The sequence below is a fragment of the Mustelus asterias genome, chromosome 2, assembly GCF_964213995.1.
Source record: "Mustelus asterias chromosome 2, sMusAst1.hap1.1, whole genome shotgun sequence".
Taxonomy (NCBI): Eukaryota; Metazoa; Chordata; class Chondrichthyes; order Carcharhiniformes; family Triakidae; genus Mustelus; species Mustelus asterias.
In genome coordinates this window covers 136,275,734-136,288,470 of record NC_135802.1, presented here as the reverse complement: position 1 = coordinate 136,288,470, position 12,737 = coordinate 136,275,734, and the positions used below count along the sequence as shown (strand labels likewise).

At 41.7% G+C, this 12,737-nt stretch overlaps 1 long non-coding RNA gene across 1 annotated transcript in view; it reads right to left on the bottom strand.

The window, feature by feature from the left end:
• The window catches only part of LOC144503862 (uncharacterized), a 125,366-nt gene extending 113,669 nt beyond the window's left edge, over nt 1-11,697 (bottom strand). Inside the window, exons 1-4 of the long non-coding RNA XR_013499564.1 lie at nt 11,461-11,697; nt 11,166-11,313; nt 10,344-10,800; nt 6,207-6,515 (exon numbers count right to left, since the gene is read on the bottom strand). This is a non-coding gene — a long non-coding RNA (uncharacterized LOC144503862). The remainder of the gene's footprint in view (nt 1-6,206; nt 6,516-10,343; nt 10,801-11,165; nt 11,314-11,460) is intronic.
• Between the last annotated feature and the right edge of the window lie 1,040 nt (nt 11,698-12,737).

Genomic DNA, 12,737 nt, shown 5'->3' with positions numbered 1-12,737 from the left:
ACTGTGCATCCTTATCGCTACTATGCAAGATCTGGAAAGAAATAGGGACACAGTGGCATAAATCTTTTGAATGAGTCTATCGTGTGCCTCAGGGATTTATATCTATAAATCATTTACATTGGCTGAAAATTAGCGCCAAAATCCTACTGCCGTTTACACCAGCGAGATCTTATGGACCAGCTAATGACGCACACCCCACCAGGGTTTCCTGGTGGCAAGGGGTGGATTCGATTCAAAACACCGAACATACCGCAGAGGGAGAGGAACATCCCACACTCGGGCCGAAATTCTCCCATCTCACTGGCCGCAGGAATCATAACGGGAGAGACAGAAAATTCGGCAGATGATTTAAAGGCCTGTTGAGCTCAGGTGGGAATATCCGGTCTTGGGGCGTGCACAGCTGGGGAATCCCACCCAAAAAAAAGAGCGATGTCTTACAAACTTGAGGAGCAAATTTTAAAGACAAGATGGAAAAGGCGGCATGGTGGCACAGTGGTTAGCACTGCTGCCTCACAGCGCCAGGGACCTGGGTTCAATTCCAGCCTTGTCTGTGTGGAGTTTGCACATTCTCCCCGTGTCTGTATGGGTGTCCTCCGGGTGCTCCGGTTTCCTCCCTCAGTCCAGAGGTGTGTGGGTGAGGTGGGTTGGCCATGCTAAATTGACTCTAGTGTCAGTGGATTAGCGGAGTAAATATGTGGGGTTGCAGAAGTGGGGCCTGGGTAGGATTGTGGTCGGTGCAGACTCGAAGGACCAGGTGGCCTCCTTCTGCACTGTAGGGATTCTATGAGCTTTGTTACTCTTCCATGACAGGTTATTTGAAAGCTGTATTACCAATGTATTTCCAAAATTGTAACACATTTTCAGTGAAACCATACCAAGTTTACAACGTGTCCCATGCAAACTTTTCAACTCAAACTATTCAAACAGAGGTTTAGCATCTGGTCTGCATCTTTTAACACTTTGATATACAGAAAATCCACCATGTCATGTTTTCTTGATCGGCTCAAATATGAATATTAAGTAACAGCAAATCACAATAACTGCAACTGGAAAGAATGGCTTCCCATAAGGTGACTGTGCAGGTAAAAGATTGAATCACGCATAAACAAACTGTCACCAGTCAATATCTCGCAAAGACATGCAAACCTTGTTGAAAATTCTTTCCGTTGCCATCTTGCTTTCTCAGTAACTCAAATTATTATCTCAACCATTCTACATTGCAACTTGCTGGGAAATCTCAGCAGGTCTGACAGCATCTGTGGGGAGAGAATCGAGCCAACGTTTCGAGTCATAAAGGAGGAAAGTGAGCTAGCAAGGTGTGGGGAGGGAATCCCATTTATAACTTTGTTAACAACCATGTTGGTACTGTGAGAGAAAAAGAAACCTGACTCATTGGCTCTCTTCTTTCCCCACAGGTGCGGTCAGTCAGACCTGCTGAGATTTTCCAGCATTTTATGTTTTTGTTTCGGATTCCAGCAGTATTTTGCATTTATCTCCATTGCAACTTGACCCTTTATGATATCGAAGCCAATCAAATATCAGATAGATTTGTATCTGGAACAGATGTACACGAGTCACAAAACTTCCAACTGGTTAGATTCAGTAACCCTAGGGTATCATAACCAATTCTAAATTTATAATGTCAAAAATGAAAACTTAAAATGTACAAAAAAAATTAAATTTCATCCGATGCTGGAAATATAAGCATGTTAATCAATGAAGCCTTGGGCACAGAAGCCTCCCCTTTCTTGGCAGCCTTGGATTCTTCTCTCTTGCTTTCCTTGCCTTGCATTTTCTTAAGTTTTAAGTTTAAGTTTATTTATTAGTGTCAAAAGTAGGCTTACATTAACACTGCAATGAAGTTACTGTGAAAAATACCTAGTCACCACACTCTGGTGCCTGTTCAGGCACACTGAGGGAGAAGTTTGCATTGCCATTGTACCTAACCAGCATGTCTTTCAGACTGAGGGAGGAAACCAGAGCGCCCGGAGGAAACCCACGCAGACAGGGGGAGAACATACAAACTCCACATAGACAGTGACCCAGGCTGGGATTCGAACCCAGCTCCCTGGTGCTGTGAGGCACAGTAAGAAGTTTAACAACACCAGGTTAAAGTCCAACAGGTTTATTTGGTAGCAAAAGCCACACAAGCTTTCGAAGCTCTAAGCCCCTTCTTCTGGTGAGTGGGAATTCTGTTCACAAACAGAGCTTATAAAGACACAGACTCAATTTACATGAATAATGATTGGAATGCGAATACTTGCAACTAATCAAGTCTTTAAGAAACAAAACAATGGGAGTGGAGAGAGCATCAAGACAGGCTAAAAAGATGTGTATTGTCTCCAGACAAGACAGCCAGTGAAACTCTGCAGGTTCACTGCTGTGAGGCAGCAGTGCTAACCACTGCGCCATCTCTAATCTTGGGTTTTATTTCTTTCATAAACATTCAGGCCTCTTCACAACTGTCTCTGCAATGCTCAGCAATGGAGGAGGTGTGACACATGCATCTAACACATTGTTAAAGGCAGATACAAATGAATGTTTGAAACTTGGATCTTTTGGGACATGCTTCAGCAGCTGGTTGAGGTAATCAATATTTTGTTTGCATAAACTGATCCATTCAGTCAGGGCTCTTCAACTTGATAAATTTAACAAGAAAGGCAATTTCTTTCTAGCACAATTATAGAAAACAAATATGTTGCCGATGACAGTATGTGATAGTTCCAGGACTTTAGAAATCTTGGAATTGCATGATGTTACAATTGCATGCCAAACTTAACAACCATCATACAAACTGTGTTATCCTGAGGTAAGTATCTCATGCTGAGATAGACAGATTTTTAATTAGTAACGAATCAAGGGTTGTGAGAATAAGGTGAGAAAGTGGTGTTGAGAATTATCACATCAGTCAAAGTCTGATTGATTGGCAGAGCAGAATTGATGGGCCGAATGACCTACCTCTGCTCCTATGTCTTATGGTCTTATGATAGGTACATCCACTTTTTATTTGCCAAGGACACAATGGACAATGGAGCACAGCCCATTACTGATTCACCCAACCTACAGGTTATTTTGAACAGTTAAGGAATTTGTTACTGAACTGGATAAACCCTTTCAATAATAAACTTACTTAAGAGGGAGATATATGAGGCTTTCACAATGATTAGGTGTGAGCTTTACAAGTGAGAGACAGAATACTGTGTTGTCTGATTCTTCACAAACAACACCATTGCCTTCTTACAAGTAATATATATCACCTAGCAATGTTATGCGTGTGATAGCCGCAGGATGTATAAATAACAGGAAATGTCTGACAAAAAGGTGACAAATCAGAATCTCGTGAAGCAAAGAAAAGACCAATTTATTTAAATATTCTCATGTTGTTATCAGGTTTCACAACACCAGGTTAAAGTCCAACAGATTTATTTGGTAGCAAAAGCCACTAGCTTTTGGAGCGCTGCCCCTTCGTCAGGTGAGTGGGAGTTCTGTTCACAAACAGGGCATATAAAGACACAAACTCGATTTACAAAATAATGATTGGAATGCGAGTCTTTACCAGTAATCAAGTCTTAAAGGTACAGACAATGTGAGTGGAGAGAGCGTTAAGCACAGGTTAAAGAGATGTGTGTTTTAACCCTGTGAGTGCTGGATCATGGGATCATACAATCCTTGAACAGTTACAACATAAAAGTAGGCTATTCAGCCCATCATGTCTGTGCCGGCTCTCTGCAAGAGCAGTTAATTTGGTTCTACTCCCCCACATTTTCCTGTAGCCGTGATATTTTTTCTCTTCAGGTAATTACCTAATACTTTCTTGAATGCTTTGATTGAGTTTGCCTCCATCACACTCTCAAGCAGTGCATTCCAGGTCCTAATCACTCACTGTGTGAAAAAGATTTTGCTCATTCTGCTGTTGTTTCTTTTGGCATTCACCTTTAAATGGGTGTCAACTGCTTCCCAATCTCTCTGCCAATGGAAAGACCTTCTCCCTATCTATTCTGTCCAGACCCCCTCATGATTGTGAATACCTCTATAAAATCGCGTCTTGATGTTATCGAAGGAGAGCAGCTCCACCTTCTCCAAGTAATCCACATACCTGAGGTTCCTCATCCCTGGAATGATTCTCATGAATTTTTTCTGCATCCTCACTAATGCCTCCACTTCCTTCCTAAAGTGTGATGCCCAGAATTGGACACAGTGCTCCAGTTGAGACCAAACCAATGTTTTAGAAAAGTTTATGATAATGTTCTTTTGTACTCTATGCCCCTATATATAAAGCTCAGGATCCTACATGTGATATTAGCCATGCTCCCCACTTTCTTCATCACCTTCAGTGATCTGTGCACATATACCCAAGGTCTCTCTGCCCTGAACTGTCTTTAGAACTCCATCAACAGCTTGGGTCACTGTCTGTGTGGAGTCAGCACGTTCTCCCCATGTCTGTGTGTGTTTCCTCCTGGTGCTCTGGTTTTCTCCCACAGTCCAAAAAACGTGCTGGTTAGATGCATTAGCCATGCTAAATTCTCCCTCAGTATATCAGAATAGGCACTGGAGTGTGGTGGCTAGGGGATTTTCACAGTAACTTCATTGCAATGTTAATATAAGCCTACTTGTGACACTAATAAATAACTAGATTCCTTCTCTCACTTTGCCTCACAAAATATATCACTTTGCGCTTATCTGCATTAAATTCCTTCTGCCACTTGCCCATCCACTCAACCAGCCTGAATATGTCCTTTTGAAGTTTAACACAATCCACAGTTCACAATACTTCCAAATTTTGAGTCATCTGATTTTGAAATTGTGCTCTATACCCCCAAATCTAGGTTAATATAATTGATACCAAGAAAAAGAGGGTTCCTAACAGTGATCATCCAGTCAAAAAAAAACAATAATTCACCACTATCCTCTGTTTCCAGTCACTCGATCAATTGCGTATCCATGCTGCCACTGCCCCTTTCGTTCCACGAACTCCTATTTTGCTCACAAGCCTGCTATGTAACACTTTCTGAAATGCCTTTTACAAGTCCATGTACACTACATCAACTGCATTACTCTCATCCACCAGGCAATAGTTAATGCAGGAGACAGGGATCATGTTCATCAGCTGGAGCCCTGCACCACCTCTATTTGGGAAGGCACGGTAAGGCACACACCTAAGACCTAATATTGTCGCTGGATCGCAGGCCTCAGGCAAGTGACGGTGGAGTGAGAGCCACAGGGTGGAGGTCATGGGCGAGGAGGCAGTGGTGGTCAACTGCGAGGACAGGGAGCTGACTTTCAGTTGGTCCCTTTTCCCGATGCTGTGTCCCTCAATCAGGCACAGAGTGCCTTTACACAAGGGACCCCTCCCCTGGGAACCTCCCAGCAACACCACATGGGTTTGCTGGTCAGGCTACCCACGTGTGAAGCCCCCCGCACCCACTGCTGGGTTAATATCAAAGGCAGCAGATGTGGCCCTTAAGCAGAACAGGAATCCTATTCACAAATCTTCCCATCACAGACTTAATCAAGATAGAGACAGGATCCGCACCCAACATCCACCCATCTGCCAGCACACCCACCAGGGAGGGGAGGGCATTAAAATCTGCCCACCCCTCTGATACTGCATCAAAAAAACTCAAGGAATGTCATTAGTATTGCATACAGCAAGGATGATCCTGTGCTCCACTACAGTGAAAGCCGATAACATTGATGTTTTCTCTCATGATTCTTGATGATCTATGCATTATCTGCATGTATAGTCGGCCAATGCAATTGACCCAAAATATTTTAATTCACTTTAACTTCCTCTCCCATCCACCCCACCACCCCCCACCATTATTGGAGAAATATGTGAGTATCAGATTACTTTTCAACTAAATTTTGCCCAAACGTTTCACATAGAGAATAGATATTATAGCCATGGTCATTGAACTATAGACATAAATAGCAGCCAGCGTGTAACTGAATCCATTTAGAGATAATTGAAGAAAAGCATGAACAAAAATGAAAAAATATTGACTGCTGATTTTTTTTTGTGCCAAATAATGCAAATTCCTGAAAGAGAGACAATACATTATTACTTTTTATCTGTCTCATTCGCCACCTAAATTCTCTACCTTACCACCATACAGCGAAAATATATAGGATTTTAAGAAACTAGATCATTTTAGCTGACTTCAGATAGCTGATATTGAGACACGCAGAGCAATAACTTGACATACCTGAAAGTCATCAAGAATCCCGTTCCATTAAATTATCCAAACGCCACCATCTTCATAACAAATAATTCCCAGATCCAATTTGTAAAAATAATTGCCAGAGAAATCAAGCTTGATTATATCCTACATGTGCCCTCTCATGATTCAGCCAAGAATAAAAGGATGAACCCTTCAAAAAATGTCGTGTAAATTCCTCCATCAGCTTGCGGGTCTATAATTGCACCTAAGCATATAAATCCACTATCATTCGGCTTTTCAAAGTTGTAAAGATCCATAGGTTTTTCATCCAGGCATGTTCCAGTGAGTGTTTCCCTAGCAGAAGAAAACAACTTTTCAGTCTGTTAACAATTATATCTTTTCGACAACATTTTGACAAATTTCATTTTTATTTCACATCAGATCAAGCATCCTCAATGAAATAAACACTTTTGTGCCCTGTAAAATCATCCATGGCTAACTTTCTGTTGAACAAGAATCAAATTGTCGAGTGGGCAACCAATATATGACCAAAAAGTAGAAGTGAAATCTCAAATGGACATTAGGGAGCATGAGGGTGTTCTGTGCCTAGACTTCCAGAGAGCTGTTAAGACAAAACACTACTTAAAAGTTTGTTACTTAAGCTTAATTGTGAAAGTTCAACATATGATCTAGAAACAGATACAAAACAGTTAGATACTCTGAACAGAGGGATTTTCTCTTGGTGGGTGAATTAGGATGGATCAAAAGACTGCTGTACGGATTGTTAGAAGGATTTTTTTTTTAAGAGAAAGATACATTTTCTGGTGACTTTTTATCTTGGCTGGATTTTAATAAACTGTACTCCACCCAAGCGGGATGCAAAGGGAATTGGCATTCAACCCCTTTGTGAGGAATGTGAAAGACCTCCTCTCCTATAGGCTTTCACACTATCTTAAAAATCGTCAAATGTTTCTGAGATAAGACATCAAATATAATGACTACAGCAGACAATGTAATCAAATTCCTCTAAAATATATAGTCAGCATGGTGTTTTAAGAACTGTTTACCAAGTCAGAGGGCAGAGATCAGAAAAATATACTGAAAAGCTAAAAAAGGCAATGTCTCATTCTCTCTCGGAAATATTGTGCATGGATATTGCAGAAGAGAAAACCTAGGGCAAACCAAGAATTTTTGGGGGATTAAATATGGAAACCCATTCTGTACAACTACACCCAGGAAAACAACTGAAAGAAACAGCTACGGTATAGAAGTACCACATCAAGACCAGCCAAAGGACAGTTAACCATATATTTCTTTGATTATTTATTTCAGGAACTGTAAAAAATCTTTATGTCTTGTATTTTACCGTTTATACCGGGTGTGTGTGGGGGGCACAAGGAGTGCGTGTGATGTATGAATGAGGGTTACAATTTACCTTTTTTTAATTCAGGAAGTTGGGCCAATGAACTTCTCTTGTTTTTTGATTTAAACTCAGAAAACCTGCCTGATTAATTCTTTATAATCTGAATAACAAGATAGTGGGACTCATGCAGTTTTGTCCAGGCAAATCCTCATTACGTTCACAACTAAATCCTGTTACAGCTAACATGAACAAAAACATAAAATGCTGGAAAATCTCAGCAGGTCTGACAGCATCTGTGGAGAGAGAATTGAGCCAATGTTTCGAGTCTGGATGACTTTATGTCAGAGCTGGCTTGAAATATTGCCTCTGTTCTCTCTCCGCAGATGCTGCCAGACCTGCTGAGATTTTCCAGCATTTTATGTTTTTGTTTCACATTCCAGCATCCACAATAATTTGCTTTTAACCTACTACAGCTAAACCTGGAGGTGGTAAATTAGCGGAGTCAATTTTTATCCCTCCTCACGTGGTTGTCACAAGAAGATTCAATATTGATATGATATGCATGAGTTAGATGGGAAAGCAATACATGACTTTTCCAATTACAGTTCATCTTCGTATTAGACTCCGCAAAGAATTGGGAAATTTTAATCAAAGCAAAGCAATCTTTTCCAATGACCTTCTCAAAGAATTGCTCCAATGTTAATTTTCGATTTGAGAAACAGTTTTCACTTGGTCACTGAAATGGACTCTCTAAGGGAATAATTCCATTAAAGCTGGAACTTGAAATAGATTTTAAAGAGTGTCTTTATTTAAATAGTCATATCTATCATGATTCTTTTTGTAAAGTTAGCATTAAATTGGCAATCTCATTTTGTGTTAAAAGTCAAACTGCACATTACAGATCTTGCAAGAATTCAGTGGCATCCTAAGAAATAATTATTAAATCCTTTCTTTCTAAGATATGGGAATTTACCTGGTAGATTCCCTGCACTCCTGATTCCTCCAAGGCATTCATTCATTTTATATCCCTCCAAATCTCAGCAATATTCTATGTGACTCCGTGAGAGCCAGCAACTGGAGATTCCGTCAGTAGAGTGGTAGCATTGCGTTGAATCGTGGTTGAAAGCAAGAGAAAGAGAGGAAGAAAAGAAAGAGAAAACAGAACAGAAAAGAATTAGAAAGGGGGGAAATGAAAGAGAAAACGGGAGGAACGAAAACAATTTGCACCAATTTGACCCAAGCTACCTAAAGATAAACGGATTTTTTTTAACCCTGGTCAGTTGAAACAAAGGGATGGAATCTCAACTCACTTTGCCTCGCAACTTTTAAAAATCAGTTTACTGCCTTTCAGCAGGTGCAATGTGGATGTAAAAATAATGTAGTCACATATACTTTCCAGGTCATGATTTTATCTGTTGCCAATGGGTTGAAGTAACCAGGTCCGGACTGCGTTTCATTCCAAACCATTTCTTTGTGACGAATACTGAAATGCCACACGATTTATGAAAGGAAAACGCATCGGCGGCGGGAAAGCAGCTAAAAATGTGATCAATCCTTGACTGTAAAGCAGACATTAAAGAAAATCAATGGAATTGTAGTTTGATGGACGCAGTGATCAGTCTAGTTATTTTTTTGGAATGGTTTTAATATATTCCACAATTACATTTCTTAGTTATACCTGTCTTGAGTCAATAATAACGCAGAATATATTTCGCGTGAATTCAAATGTTGAATGCATTCGACACATAGGAAATGATTATTTTTGTTAAACTTTCGCTGTGGAATAAGTTTTTGTCTTTTTTTAAAAATAATAATTCTGGGGGAAGGGTGTTATAGAGTTATACAGGAAACAAATAGGAATCGGTTTTTTAAAAATTCAATGTTTGACCAGTCTACAAAAAAAATCTACGAATTATTAACTGGAGAAATCAGGTCCAAACAATGGTCCCCCTCTCACGAGGAGTTCCCGACTAACAAAAGAAACAGGGAGTGGCTGAACTCACTGTTTAAAATCGATGAAAGTAAGGAATCTCCAAATCTTAGTCGGAAAATTCACGATAACTGACTTACCCCAATTCCAACTCACTTTCACTTGTCCTTACTTAAGAATGTGTTGTGATATTCTGGTCGGATAATGCAATGTATCTGGCCGGAGTCAGTATAATGACCCATAATCTATTGTTTGAACTCCAGCAATGTAAGCTGCACTCGAAATCTAGTGTACAGTTAACCATTGGGCTGTTCTACAAAATGTATTCCATACGGCAAATGGGTTTTGATCTTAAACACCAAGATTAAGCATCCCTGAACGAAAATGTGAGAAAAAGAGCAATCATTTGTCCTGCCTCCAGTGATCCAAGGAGCAGAGCAAAGCATCGCAAACTATTTTCGTTAATTCGCGCGACTGCAAATCAACATGTTGCCAAACCTTCTCTTCCCTAAGGTCGCGTCATAACACATTTGGGGCAAGTTTGGAACTTCGGTGCGTAGTCCATATGAAAAGCCAAATATTCTTCTCGTGCGAACAGTGAAACTATTCAGACTGCCCCTTGTCCAAATAGAGGGAGAGAACCACACACGGGAGGGGGGGACAAAGAGAATGAGGAAGCGAGTAACAGACAAAGGCTGACAGTGAGATGAGTTCAAGAAGGAACAGTTCGCCCCTACAACCTTAAACAAAGAACTTGCCATATTTAGCATGATTCCTGCGCTTAAAATATCCAGCGCTGGACTCAAAGCGCAGACAAAAGAGATGTCCTCATATTACACCCTCATCCCCCCACCCCCCACCCCCAAGTGATAACATAAGATTTTCTTACCTCGACTTGAGGTCCATCATCGATAAGAATGGTATCGAATTCCATTAATCCTTGGTATTAACCCAGCATTTCAAACCACCCCTTCCCCATTGTTTCCTGTTGGGAGGTTATGGGGATGAATCTGTATTGGCAATCCGGAGTCTGAAACTGTTGCTCAGAGGGATACGATACAACTTCTGCAGCTCCCCCAACCCCCAGAGTTTCTAAACCCTGAACAAACCCTACATTATAGCGGGAATATTGGTGTTCACACACTGAGGGAGGAGGAGAAAAGGGGGGGAGAAGAACCCCAAAGTGGTGTGATATTTTGGTCCTTAATAAACTGCGGCGGCTGTAAAAACGGGGCTATCGACCCCGCAAGTGCTCCTGATCAAATACTTTGTTGAAACAAGTTCGGATTTGATTGTCAGTTTTTTTTCTCTCCCAGTGCCTTCTGAATTGTCCCGATATCTTCGAGCTGAAAAACAAAAGATGCACAAAAAAATTGTCCTCATTAAAAAAGACTCATTAAAAAGCGCCAAGCCAGGACAAAACCTCTACAATGTTTCCGCCAATTTCATCTTTTGTTTCATAACATTGCCACCACACCCCAAAGGGGAGAGGAAGAAATCACCAACTACTCATCCCCAAGAGCAAGACAGTGCCAAAGCCCCTGCTCGATGCCCGTGAGTTGTTGAGAGCCTTGGTTCTCTCCTCAGGCCAGTGGAGAGCTTGTTTCGCTGAGATTAAACCCAAACTGAGAACAAAAGACTTGCTCATGGCTTTCCGAGTTCAATATCAAGCCGCTACAACGGAGTCTGCAGCCCGCCACTCACTTCCTACCTGTTGCTCGCCTGCTGTATGCATTTTCAGACAACGTGTCCTGCTATTTTCACTGTGTCTTCGCAAACGGCCTAGCGTGGAGCCAAGACGAAGTCAGAACATGGAAACTTTTATCAGGGGCCGCTTTGACATTAAACTGATCATGTCCCTGCAACAACAACAAGAGGCCATTCCATCAACTTTCTCTCTCTCTCCAGCGCGGTTTTTCAAATCTTCCTTTTATACCCTCACGCAGCTCTGTCAAGAAAGGGAGGAGGGGGAAAATGCTCCTTAAAACAAAAAGGATCAAACTTACCCCAGAGGCATGGAGATGGACATCACCTGCAGCCTCAGATGGCAAACCCTCCGTCAATGTGCAGGGCGATGCGTGTCTGAGGGTTCATTCCCTCTGATCTCTTTCAAGCCTCTCCGACTAGAACAAAGGAAACTCCTCTCGCCACTGCGGAAAAGGCTTTTGTATTTAACTTTGGTGCTGACGCGCTCACGCACTCTTTCCTCTCACAGGCGCTCACAGCCCAACTTCTCATCATCCGTGAGCGAAGTAGCGTTCACTCCCCACCCCAACACACACACAGACACACCCTGAGACAACTCATATCTCTACACACACCCTGAGACTATGTGTACCCACACCCTGAGACAACTCATAACTGTACACACATCCTGAAACTATCTGTACACACAGCCCGAGACAACTCATATCTGTACACACACCCTGAGACTGTGTACATACACCCTGAGACAACTCATATCTGTGCACACATCCTGAAACTATCTGTACACACACCCTGAGACAACTCATATCTGTATACACACCCTGGCACTCTCTGTACACACACCCTGAGACCCTGAGACAACTCATATTTGTGCACACATCCTGAGACTGTCTGTACACACACCCTGACACTCCCTGTACGCACACCCTGAGACAACTCATATCTGTACACACATCCTGAAACTATCTGTACACACACCTTGAGTCAACTCATATCTGTACACACACCCTGAGATTATCTGTACACACACCCTGAGGCTGTCAATACACACACCCTGAGACTATGTGTATAGTACCCTGAGACAACTCATATCTGTACACACACCCTGAGACTGTGCACACACGAGATTATCTGTACACACCCCCTGAGACAACTCATATCTGTACATATACCCGGAAACTATCCATACACACATCCTGAGACTGTACACACACCATGAGACTCTCTGTACACACACCATGAGACTATATGTACACACACTGAGATTATCTGTACACACTCTGAGACTATCTGTACACACCCTGAAACTGTACACACACCCTGAGACTATGTGTACACACACCCTGAGACTATCTATATACACACCCTCAGATTATCTGTACACCCTGAGACAATTCATATCTGTACACACACCCTGAGTCAACATATATCTGTACACACACCCTGAGATTATCTGTACACACACTGTGAGACAACTCATATTGGTACACACACCCTGAGACTGTCTATACACACACCCTGAGACTATCTGTACACACACCCTGAGACTGTCTGTACACTTACCATGAGACTATCT